Genomic DNA, 10,556 nt, shown 5'->3' with positions numbered 1-10,556 from the left:
GCTTTTTCAGTCATCTTGCCTATGTGGTATGATTTGCATGTCTCAAGTGATTCAAAATCAAGTGAGTCCAAACGATCCATCTGCATGGAGTTTCTTCATGCGTATACACCAATAGACATGGTTCGCATGTCTCACACTTTTCAAAAACGAGTGAGTCCAAACATCCATCAACATGGAGCTTCTTCATGCGTTTTATACCAATATGACTTATATGGCAGTGCCACAAGTGAGTGGTACTATCATTACTATCTTATATCTTTTGGCATGAAAATGTCTATCACTACGATCGAGATTCAACTAATCTTGATGGTAGAGGGAGCGTGCGATGTTTGATCACATCAACCTTGGAAACACTTCCAACACATATCGTCAGCTCACCTTTAGCTAGTCTCTGTTTATTCCGTAGCTTTTATTTTGAGTTACTAACACTTAGCAACCGAACCGGTATCTAATACCCTGGTGCTACTAGGAGTACTAGTAAAGTACACATTAACATAATGTATATCCAATATACTTCTATCGACCTTGCCAGCCTTCTCATCTACCAAGTATCTAGGGTAATGCTACTCTAGTGGTTGTTCCCCTTATTACAGAAGCACTTAGTCTCGGGTTTGGGATCAACCTCGGGTTTCTTCACTGGTGCAGCAGCTGATTTGCCGTTTCATGAAGTATCCCTTCTTGCCCTTGCCCTTCTTGAAACTAGTGGTTTCACCAACCATCAACAATTGATGCTCCTTCTTGATTTCTACTTTCGCGATGTCAAACAACGTGAATACCTCAAGGATCATCATATCTATCCCTGATATGTTATAGTTCATCACGAAGCTCTAGCAGCTTGGTGGCAATGACTTTGGGGAAACATCACTATCTTATCTGGAAGATCAACTCCCACTCGATTCAAGTGATTGTTGCACTCAGACAATCTGAGCACAAGCTCAACGATTGAGCTTTTCTCCCTGAGTTTGCAGGCTAAGAAAATCGTCGGAGGTCTTATACCTCTTGACGTGGGCACGAGCCTGAAATCCTAATTTCAGCCCTCGAAACATCTCATATGTTCCGCGATGTTTCGAAAAACATCTTTGGTGCCTCTACTTAAGCCATTTAACTGAACTATCACGTAGTTATCAAAATGTGTATGTCCGATATTCGCAACATCCACAGACGACGTTTGGGGTTCAGCACACTGAGCGGTGCATTAAGGACATAAGCTTTCTAGTGTCCGCATAGTCGCTACTGTCAACTTTCAACTATATTTTCTCTAGGAACATATCTAAACAGTGGAACTAAAGCGCGAGCTTATGACATAATTTGCAAAGGTCTTTTGACTATGTTCAGGATAATTAAGTTCATCTTATGAACTCCCACTCAGATAGACATCCCTCTGGTCATCTAAGTGATTACATGATCCGAGTCAACTAGGCCGTGTCCGATCATCACGTGAGACGGACTAGTCATCATCGGTGAACATCTTCATGTTGATCGTATCTACTATACGACTCATGCTCGACCTTTCGGTCTCTGTGTTCCGAGGCCATGTCTGTACATGCTAGGCTCATCAAGTTAACCCTAAGTGTTTCGCGTGTGTAAATCTGTCTTACACCCGTTGTATGTGAACGTAAGAATCCATCACACCCGATCATCACGTGGTGCTTAGAAGCGACGAACTTTATCAACGGTGCACAGTTAGGGGAGAACACTTCTTGAAATTGTTGTAAGGGATCATCTTATTTACTACCGTCGTTCTAAGTAAACAAGATGCATAAACATGATAAACATCACATGCAATCAAATAGTGACATGATATGGCCAATATCATTTTGCTCCTTTTGATCTCCATCTTCGGGGCTCCATGATCATCATCGTCACCGGCATGACACCATGATCTCCATCATCATGATCTCCATCATCGTGTCTTCATGAAGTTGTCTCGCCAACTATTACTTCTACTACTATGGCTACCGGTTAGCAATAAAGTAAAGTAATTACATGGCGTTGTTTAATGACACGCAGGTCATACAATAAATTAAGACAACTCCTATGGCTCCTGCCGGTTGTCATACTCATCGACATGCAAGTCGTGATTCCTATTACAAGAACATGATCAATCTCATACATCACATATCATTCATCACATTCTTCTTGGCCATATCACATCACATAGCATACCCTGCAAAAACAAGTTAGACGTCCTCTAATTGTTGTTTGCATGTTTTACGTGGCTGCTATGGGTTTCTAGCAAGAACGTTTCTTACCTATGCAAAACCACAACGTGATATGTCAATTGCTATTTACCCTTCATAAGGACCCTTTTCATCGAATCCATTCCGACTAAAGTGGGAGAGACTGGCACCCGCTAGCCACCTTATGCACCAAGTGCATGTCAGTCGGTGGAACCTGTCTCACGTAAGAGTACATGTAAGGTCGGTCCGGGCCGCTTCATCCCACAATACCGTCGAAACAAGATTGGACTAGTAACGGTAAGCATATTGAACAAAATCAACGCCCACAACTACTTTGTGTTCTACTCGTGCAAAGAATCTACGCAATAGACCTAGCTCTGATACCACTGTTGGGGAACGTAGCAGAAATTCAAAATTTTCCTACGTGTCACCAAGATCTATCTATGGAGAAACCAGCAACGAGGGGAAGAAGAGTGCATCTACATACCCTTGTAGATCGCTAAGCGGAAGCGTTCAAGAGAACGGGGTTGAAGGAGTCGTACTCGTCGTGATCCAAATCACCGGAGATCCGAGTGCCGAACGGACGGCACCTCCGCGTTCAACACACGTACAGCCCGGTGACGTCTCCCACGCCTTGATCCAGCAAGGAGAGAGGGAGAGGTTGAGGAAGACTCCATCCAGCAGCAGCACAACGGCATGGTGGTGATGGAGGAGCGTGGCAATCCTGCAGGGCTTCGCCAAGCACCTGCGGGAGAGGAGGAGGTGTCACGGGAGGGAGGGAGGCGCCAGGGACTCAGGTATGGTTGCCCTCCCTCCCCTCCACTATATATAGGGGCAAGGGAGAGGGGGAGGTGCAGCCTTGCCCCTTCCTCCAAGGAAGGGGTGCGGCCAAGGGGGGGAGGAGTGCCTCCCAAGTCAAGTGGAGGCCCTCCCCCTTAGGGTTTCCCCCCTCCCATGCGCATGGGCCTTGGGGGGGCTGGTGCCCCTGGCCCATTAAGGCTAGGGCGCCCCCCCTACAGCCCATGCTACTGTATTGGACGTGGTGGAACAATTTCCGGACTTCCGAACCCCTCCGGAATCCTCCGGAACCTTCTGGAAGCTTCCCGGTACAATACCGAAAAAACCCAAACTTTTTCCGGAACCCGAACAACAACTTTCCATATATAAATCTTTACCTCCGGACCATTCCGGAACTCCTCGTGACATCCGGGATCTCATCCGGGACTCCGAACAACATTCGGTAACCACATACAAACTTCCTTTATAACCCTAGCGTCATCGAACCTAAAGTGTGTAGACCATACGGGTTCGGGAACCATGCAGACATGACCGAGACGTTCTCCGGTCAATAACCAACAGCGGGATCTGGATACCCATGTTGGCTCCCACATGTTCCACGATGATCTCATCGGATGAACCACGATGTCAAGGACTCAATCGATCCCGTATACAATTCCCTTTGTCTAGCGGTATTGTACTTGCCCGAGATTCGATCGTCGATATACCGATACCTTGTTCAATCTCGTTACCGTCAAGTCTCTTTACTCGTTCCGTAACACATCATCCCGTGATCAACCCCTTGGTCACATTGTGCACATTATGATGATGTCCTACCGAGTGGGCCCAGAGATACCTCTCCGTTTACACGGAGTGACAAATCCCAGTCTCGATTTGTGCCAACCCAACATACACTTTCGGAGATACCTGTAATGCACCTTTATAGCCACCCAGTTATGTTGTGACGTTTGGTACACCCAAAGCATTCCTATGGTATCCGGGAGTTGCACAATCTCATGGTCTAAGGAAAAGATACTTGACATTAGAAAAGCTTTAGCATACGAACTACACGATCTTTGTGCTAGGCTTAGGATTGGGTCTTGTCCATCACATCATTCTCCTAATGATGTGATCCCGTTATCAACGACATCCAATGTCCATAGCCAGGAAACCATGACTATCTGTTGATCACAACGAGCTAGTCAACTAGAGGCTCACTAGGGACATATTGTGGTCTATGTATTCACACGTGTATTATGATTTCCGGATAATACAGTTATAGCATGAATAAAAGACTATTATCATGAACAAAGAAATATAATAATAACACTTTTATTATTGCCTCTAGGGCATATTTCCAACAGCTCCCCCTCCCAAAATGCTCTCACAACCTTCACGGCCAAGCCCGAATTATTCTCGCGCAGGGAAAACAGCGGAGGTGACACATGATCAATCAGACAAATCCCCCGATGCGTCTTCGGGAGCACCTCCGGAGGCATCACTCATCACCCACGCCATCGCCGTCATCGGCGTCCTGATCATTCACCACGCCACCTTCATCGGCAGCCACGACCACACCATCGTCATCAGTGGTGAAGGCCCTAACGAGGGCATCCACGTTGTCCTCCACCCACTGCGCCAGATCGCCCCGGATGGCTATGGGCACCGGTGCGATGGCGGCATCAAAGTCGAAATGGGGGTCCCTGTCCTGAAGATAACTAAAAACTCGGGAAAAAGCACGCCCAAGCAAGGCTCGGCTCCTCTCTTCAAAAAGCCTGTGGGCCCTGTCAGAGCGGGTCTCCAACTGCGTCACCACATCTGTGAAGAACCGGAGGTTGCCAGCGTAGTTGATTACGCGGAGCTCCACAACGCCTGCCTCGCAGATGTTGCCCAGGGCCGCGTTGGCCCTTTCCCTGAGTGTTCGAAGCATGGGGCCATGCACGTGCTCCAGAGTCTGCCGCTGACGGATCTCGTCCTCATTCTGCCACGCCACGGCCTTGGCGCCATCGACCCTTTGTTGGAGAAGAAGCACCTCGGCGCGGGAAGAAGCCAGCTCCGCCTGCGCTGCGCCAAGGGCAGCCCCGGAGGCGTCCGCATGCTGTGTCGCTTCAGCCAGCTTAGCCCTAAGGGCAGCGGTCCTGCCCTCAGCTTTGGCCCTGATCAGCTCCAGCCTTCTTTCATACTCGCGTTCAAGATTCGAGCGAGCCTCCGCCATGCGACGGTCGATCTCCTCTTGGACTCAGGCTTCCCGCGCGCTGATGTCATCCTCCGCCTGGGTCACCAGGCGCTCCCTCGTCTCCAACCTCTCAAGGTCAAGGTTCCGCTTAGCGGCCCCCAGCACCAGTGCCTCCTCACGCCTCCGGAGCTCCGCCTCGTCGTCAGGTCCCCCTCTCAGCGACACAACGGCCGCCTGGCGCAGCTCCACCTACCGCTCTAGAGAGTTGCTCCAGGCCTGGAGCTCCCACGCGTCCTCCTCCACAGCCTTGCACCGTCGGTATGCTTCCTAGGTCTCCTCGATGGCTTGGGAGCAGGCCTCACGCGAGGCCGCCAGCGACGCTTCAGCCTTCACGTTCTCAAGATCACGTTGCTGCCGTGCGAGGCTGACGGCCACCCTCAGCTTGTGCCTCTCATCGGCCAGGCGCAGGCCTTCAGCCTCGAGGCATGCATCCTCGCCAGCAAGCTCCTCCCCGAGCTGGTTCACCGCGTCCGCCGCCTTCTGAAGGAACTCTCGACGAAGGGCGCTGTGCTCCCGAGCGCGCCTAAGCACATCTTCCACGTCGTCCTCCGCCCCTGGCGCATGCGGAGGGCCATGAGGTGGCACACCCCCTCTCGGCTGGGGGATGGGGGCTGGCGCCCCCATAACCGCCGGACGGGCCATGCCATGGATCCAGCCCGGTGCCTGTTCGTCCCCCGAGGAAGAGCTCAAGATCGACTTCAGCCAGTCAACGTCTATGACTAAAGAGGGAGTGCGGGGCAGGCTGGCCATGCCCCAGGAGAGCTCGCGAAGGAGGGGCCCTAGGTGCGCGGGATCAAGATGCTCCGCGGGGCGGCCTACTTCTCCAGGCAGCCCCGCGGCAAGGGCGGTACTCGAGCTCGGGACACTCAAAATCGGCAGAGAAGGTGAAGCTTGGGGGAATGGCTCCCCAGTCGTCTCCATCAACTCGGCGGGAAAGGCCCTGAAAGGCTATGATTAGCGGAAGCAACAGGAAAGTAAGGAACCAGGAAAAAGAAGGGCTTACTCGTCGATGGCGAAGTACTTCCTGCGCTTCAATAGGCGACAGGGGCGATCATCGCACCCAAGGCCTCCTTTCTCTTACGGAGGGCCTCGAAGTCTACACGGAACCGGCCCAAGCGCTCGGCGCAAGGGTCGGTTTGTGGTGCAGAGGAGGCGTCAAGATGAATAGCGTCAGAGGCATTGGCCTGGGACACACCGCCAGGCGCCGCCCCGTGAGGGACGGCCGGGGCCTCGGGAGCCCCGGCCTCAGGAGCTGCAGGCTGCAACTCCAGGCCTGTCGCTAGTCAAGAACGGGCTTTGGGGGATGCCACCTCCGGGACTCCGCGCGGCGTCAGCATCCCGGCATCGGCCCCCTCAGCTCCCGGTGGTTCCTGTCTCCCTTCCCCATCACCTGAGGCAGGACCGCCGTGGGCAACCAGAAGAGCAGCCACGACAACTGGGTTCTCGTGGGGTCCAGTGAGGCCAACCGGACGCATCACCCACTCGTTAGAACTGGGCATCTGCCTCACAAAATCGGCCCTGCCCGAGCAAAGATACAAGAGGGCGGCCCCCTGTCGAATGCTACCTGGGAAAGGATCGCCAGTCAGGACCCTGAGCACCGTCCTCAGCACTTCGGGCGCCAGGTCTTCCTCCTGGAGCCTCATGCGGTCTTCACGCCCCGCGAAGGCCCACATCCGGCGGGAATGGCGCTGGAAAGGAGTAATGCGACGCTGAAGGAACTCCTTCACCACCTTGGGCGCCGTTACATCGAGCGCCCTCAAATTCCGGAAGCGGCGCTAGACGAAGGCAAGCCGGGGGCTCGTGAGCGTCTCATGACCCCAGCCTGAGTTGGGGACAACAGGCGAGGTTGGGTGCGAGAGCAGGGGACTGGGTACTCCGACATCCACATACAGCCACCACTCTCGGAACCTGGCCGAAGGAGGAGGAAGGCTGAAGTCGATCCCTGAAGCAGCCGTCTCCGGCACGGCGAGGAAGCTCACGCACCCCAAGCATTGAGTGGGGTCGCTCATGCGTAGAGAGAAGAAATGGCGCAGGAGGGCAACCGAAGGAGGAATGCCCACCATGGCCTCGCACACAAAGGCGAAAACAGCAAGGAGAGTAATGGATTCAGGACCCGGGTGCATCATGTGGATCTGATAATGGGAGAGCACCGCATTGAAGAAAGCAGAAAAGGGGGAACCAGACCCGCCCACAGGGCATCAGCGAAGAATCGGACCTCGATGACAACCTTGTCGAAGGAGGAGTGAGACGCGGGCCAGACCATCGTTCTCTCGCACCCGTTGAAGATGGAGGCAAGAGCGGAGCGGACCTTGTCCAAGGCTTCAGGGTTGAGTATGTTTGACCGATCAACGGCGGGAGCCGCTGCCGGAGGCAAGCGGGGTGAAGGCGCGGGCTTCTTCCCCTTTCCCTTCTTCGTTGGCACCATGGCGACGGAAAGGGGGGAGAGCTCGAGCTGGATTGGAGGCGGAGGTTGGAGCTCGATGAGAAAGGAAGGACGGGGGGCGCGCGAATGGCGAAAAGGGAATGACTGTGTGCACCCACGGGTCCGTCGAGCCGGGCGTGCAATGAGGGGCGTGGTGGAGCGGAGACACCCACGTCCAATCAACCGCCATGCGGCGCCCAAGGCCGCAGGCTGATGGGGCCCGCGACACTTCACACTTGCCCCTTCGCTTCTCCGCTAAGCCAAGTCCGGGCGCGCCTTGGGCCCGGGGGCTACTGTCGGCGTTCTAGGAACGGGGGTCCCCAGACTTGCCTCCCTGCAGCGTGCGGCGTGGCTGAAGCAATGGCCCAGTGCGGCCCACCTTCACCAACTCAAGCTCAAGACCCTCGCGAGGGACCAAGCCTCGCGGGGCGGACGACAGGAAGGCTTCCTCAGGAGTAGCCTCGTCAGGCTGGCTCACGAGGAGGCGGAGAGATCAAGGCAGGGGTACCTCGTGAGGTGCCCGTGATGCAAGCCATGATGATCGAGGCCTGGCGGGTGCCAGGTGGGCACCGGCCTGTGCAGTGTCCTTGTTTCCCCTTTGGTGCAAAGGGAGCAAGCACAGGCCAAGGCATCAGGCAAAGGCTACCATTTCGGTGCAACAAGACCAAGACGAGCGGAACGGCAGGAAGGAGGTCACCCTGGAGCCCAGGACGGCGTCATCGTCAGAGTCTTTGACAGGCAAGGACCGACTTTAGTCAGGATAAGTGTACTAGATGTTCCCCTTAAAAATGGCCAATTGTTGGCGCCCTTCCCGCTCAATATGTGGGAAGAGGACCAGGGCCTCTTACTCTCTATATAGGACTAGCCACCATAGTATAGAGGCATCTGGAATCGACCCCTCCAAAGGGACAACACCACCACAAGAACACCCCTCGCGAGGCTGTTCTTCGTTTGTACTGTTCTTCATCAGCCCCAGAGGCAATCCACCACACCACAAACTAGAGTAGGGTATTACACCACAATGGTGGCCCGAACTAGTATAAACCCTACGTCTCTTGTGTTGTTCATCGTGTAGCCTAGATCCTTAGCGAGGCGACGAGACGCGAGTTGGTAGAGGAGAGATCTTGGCGCGCACCCCAGAGTTCAAACCTCAAGGGTCTGCCGGAACCTGCTATCCGACAGTGGTGGAGGGCAAAGAAGAGGGGGAGGGAGGGGCCTCTAATGGAGGGGGTAGGGGCAAAGAAGAGGGGGAATCATTGAAGAACAAGCAAGTGCAAGAGGGAGGGGAGAAAGAAAGGGGGGAAGAAGAGGGGGAGGGGGGAAGGTGGCAGATATTTTGGCTGGCGACCATATCAGTAGCACGGGGCACCAAAGCGCGCTACTGCTATCTGTGCCAGCCAAAATATCTACTGGTACATAAAACTATCTATAACGCTTGCTCAAAAAACATGCTACTAGTAAACGATTACACATAGAAGAAGTAGCAGTAGCGCTTCTTGGTGGCCCCACGCTACTGCTATATTATTAACAGTAGCGCTTGTTAGAGTACGAACGCTGCTACTATTTTTTGGCCAGGGGGTGTGGTGTGGTTAACTTACCAGTAGTGTGCCCTCTAGAAACCAACGCTGCTGCTAAGTTGTACCAGTAGCGCGGTTTGAAACACATGAGCATGGTAATTATCAGTAGCGTTGGCTCCAAAACACACGCTACTGGTAAACTTCTATGTATAAGCCTTTTCCTAGTACTGGCATGGTGTTCCCCCTACACACGCTGATACCGTTAGAGGCGGTGCACTTGCGACCGCTCTGGCGAACCAGTACATTAGATCCGACAATCGCGTGTTCGAGGGAGATCGAACAAGGAGGAGACGAACCACGCATATGTGCTGCCTCAAATCTTCTTCCGCTGCACAAGCACTGTGCGTCCAGTGGCAATGATAAGTGATCCGTCTCTGTTAGCATGTTCCTGGTTGATCTGCGCGTAGGAAAAACATTACTTGCAGTCAACGCACCCTATCGTAGATCCCAACAATAAGCACCTAGATACTCCCTTTGTTTCAGAATAATTGAATTTATAGATTTGTCGTAAGTTCACTTCGTTTAAGTCTGACCAATTTTCTAGAACGGAATTGCTAGATGTGAAATAGTACCTCACATCTAAATCCCTCACCGTCTGATCTACCATTGCTTTTTTCGTGCGAGCTGTTTTTTTAGCATATCATAGGAGTTGTTGATTCCCGTTGGTGGCAGCGTCCGCTTGTGTCCCCCATGTTGTCTTTGTCGGGCTTTTTGTCGGCCCACTATTCCTTTGTCTCGGCTGTTTATGGGTCTGTTTTTTGTGCGTTCTGCTGCTTCCTTTAACCATAGCATCATTGTTTCTGTTATGTTATGCTCCAAATGAATAAATGGATGAGGTCGTTTTTCCGGGTGGGGAAGAACAAAAGCAATGGAGGGCAATGACTCGTGGCACGGGACCAAGTTTGCCGACCAAAGCAGTTTGGAGGACTGGGACAACGAACATGAAAGCCCAGGCTCTGGCCCTGAGAGTAAGGTGGGAGTGGCTCAGGAGGACTGACCCTAGCAGACCATGGCAAGGTTTACCTATGGCGGATGACTGTAATGCAAGAGCTGTGTTTGAGGCCATGGTCAGGATTGAGGTTGGGAGGGGTGACAACGTCCTGTTCTGGAGAGACAAGTGGCTACGCAGAGCTGGCGTGGCAGATATCACATCGCGCTTGATGGATACGGTGCCAACGAGAATCATTAACAGCCGGACGGTCCATCAGGCTCTCACGGAGAACAGGTGGTATGAGGACTGTGATGCCACGACTTCCTTCACTGCCCAGTTGCAATGTATGCACCTTTGCCATGCACTTGCTTTGGTGCATAGAGATGAGAATGAACCAGACCGGTTCACTTGGCCGGCGACGAATATGGCGAGC

The sequence above is a fragment of the Triticum aestivum genome, chromosome 4B (assembly GCF_018294505.1).
Source record: "Triticum aestivum cultivar Chinese Spring chromosome 4B, IWGSC CS RefSeq v2.1, whole genome shotgun sequence".
NCBI lineage: Eukaryota > Viridiplantae > Streptophyta > Magnoliopsida > Poales > Poaceae > Triticum > Triticum aestivum.
The sequence above is the reverse complement of the archived record's forward strand: the minus strand, read 5'-3'. Positions refer to the sequence as shown.